Source organism: Vicugna pacos, chromosome 5 (assembly GCF_048564905.1).
Source record: "Vicugna pacos chromosome 5, VicPac4, whole genome shotgun sequence".
NCBI classification, from domain to species: domain Eukaryota; kingdom Metazoa; phylum Chordata; class Mammalia; order Artiodactyla; family Camelidae; genus Vicugna; species Vicugna pacos.
Genome location: NC_132991.1, coordinates 85,558,772 through 85,561,107, shown reverse-complemented (window position 1 = coordinate 85,561,107; position 2,336 = coordinate 85,558,772). Strand labels below are relative to the sequence as shown.

Here is a 2,336-nt window from a genome sequence, read left to right as displayed (position 1 = left end):
AAATATTTTAACAACGTAGCACGCAAGTTCTTTTATAATGGAATTTGAATTTTCCATTTCGTGCCTAAGGTACCATAAAAAGAATCATAGTGTCTGATTCTCGAGACTCTGACTAGGTTTATGAAGATGGTCTGTGGCAGGACCCACTTCATGGTCATGCAACCTACCTGGTCACATCGGGCCCCGCACTGGGCTTGCTAATCCTCTGCTGGCACCAACTTAAAATTCTTAATAATTTTTGAACAAAGAGCTTAGCATTCTCATTTTGCACCAGGCCCTGCAAATTATGTAGTTGGTTCTGGGCTCAGTATTTAACTGCTTCTATTCGGTTGGAACAATTATTCCTGGTACAAGTTGACTTTCCAGAAGTGAAACCTTTTGGGAGCAATGTTTCCCAATGGACTTGGCTCTTGATTTCAAGAATCCAATACTACATTAACAAAGAAGTCCCTAGGATTTGGGATTTATACCAATATTTTATAATTGACTTTGCCTTTTACAGTAAAGATAAAGTTTGTGCATCTTTGTATCATTCAAAAGTACCACATTTGTAGAAACACTTGATTTTATACACTCTCAATCTATGTAAACCATATTTCTCATCTTCTACACATTTAAGAGTTGCGATTAAGTGCAACTCAGATCTTAACATATAGCAATGTAATCAGTGTTTCAAAAAAGATAACAGAAAAATTTTTCATGTGGTTTAAGTAAATCTCTTTGATTCAGATTTTAAATACATTGTGAAAACTGAGATTAAATTTGGATCCTATACGTTTATGTATTCTTGGATTACTTTAAGTGGGACATTATATTTGAAAGGTGAAAAAGGCTGAAGTGTTGAAAATTACATCTTTTCTTTTGCCTGCATACAGAGAGCTAGTATACAATTGTTAGCTATTGAGATCAATAATAAGGTTCTATTTTCTTTCAACTGGTTCCTGAGATACGTTTGTTTCTTGGGAAATATGTGGTATAAGTCAATATCACCAATACAGTGCAAGCCCAGAGTGGCTTTGAGTTTCCAGTATTCTAAAGCATTCTAAGGGATTGACACAAATTAGTTTCGATGGATTTATATATTTTTTTTGTTTCAGTAAATAGTGATTGATGTGAAAGAGCAGTCAAGACAATGTCAGTTATTTAAAATGACTGCATTTATTCCCAGATCCTTCCAGTGAAACACACTACAACATGTAAAAGAAGGGAACTGTAAGTAATGCTTTAACATAATGTACTATGTGGTGCTTTCAAGAGTCACTGCTTTATTTGACCCCAATAAGATGCTTATTTGCCTTTTGTTTGTTTTTACATAAAATTTTTAACTTCTTGAAGCTCTAATTTCTATTCTCTATCAACTGCATGTTAGTTTCTCCCATACGTGACAATATTTCATTTGTGTTCTTTCTCATTCTTTTTTTTCCTTTTTCCGCTGCTTCCAGTGAATTTCACCCTTTTAGCTAATTCATTTCCTGACAACTTTCCACACTCCCAAATTAATAATTCGTGCTCTCCCAGAAGGGAGATAAAAGGCAGATGTTTTTCATCCTTAGACCACAATTCCCTTCGTTTTCTGTTTAGGAGCTTCCTATTAGCGGGCACTTACAGTTGGTGTCAAACATTCCAAACAGCAACATCCCTACATTAAGCAGAATTTCATTATCTTATTCTGTGTGATCTCTAACTGACCTTTCTGACATGCTCACTCTTGAAAAAGCGTTCCTTCTTTGAGTCATAAAGCCTTTCGAGAATCTGATGCAAGTAGGTCTTCCTCCTCACTTACAAGCACTACATTCAATTTCAGGAGGTTCACAGGCCCCTGAGGCCTCTTCATGAACCAAGTATTACGAACACCTGCTTTCATTTATCAATTTCTCTATTTTACAGGTATTGCACTGTGCATAGTTTTTCTAGAATTATTCCCTTTTTGCCACCACCCTTCACTCTCCACTCCACCACCTTATTTTTTGCATCCTTGTTTTAGGAACGCCCCTTTCAGCCAGTGATGTTTCTGTTCAAAATGTCTGAATCTGTCTGAAGCATCCCAGTGATGCAACCACTGTGTAAAAACATTGCCTCTTTCATTTTCAAGTTCCATTTTTGTTATGTTACCCAAAAGTCCTTTAATTCCAAGCATACTTTTGTCCTATTGACTTACTGAAACGAAACAGATAAACCCCCATTCATCCAAGATGAGGTTGAGTACCTTGCATATGCTGATTGAGTATCTTGTATATTACCTTGCATCATAAAGTGTGTAAAACTCAACCTGAAAGTGTTTACCTTTCATAATTATATTAATGCTAATGATAATATTGATATTGTTAATAACTAAT

At 35.6% G+C, this 2,336-nt stretch overlaps 1 non-coding gene across 1 annotated transcript; it reads left to right on the top strand.

The window, feature by feature from the left end:
* Positions 1 to 1,994: 1,994 nt before the first annotated feature.
* Positions 1,995 to 2,084, top strand: LOC116280705 (small nucleolar RNA SNORD91 family). Its single transcript, XR_004190196.1, has one exon. It is a non-coding gene; the product is annotated as a small nucleolar RNA SNORD91 family (small nucleolar RNA).
* The last annotated feature ends 252 nt before the right edge of the window (positions 2,085 to 2,336 follow it).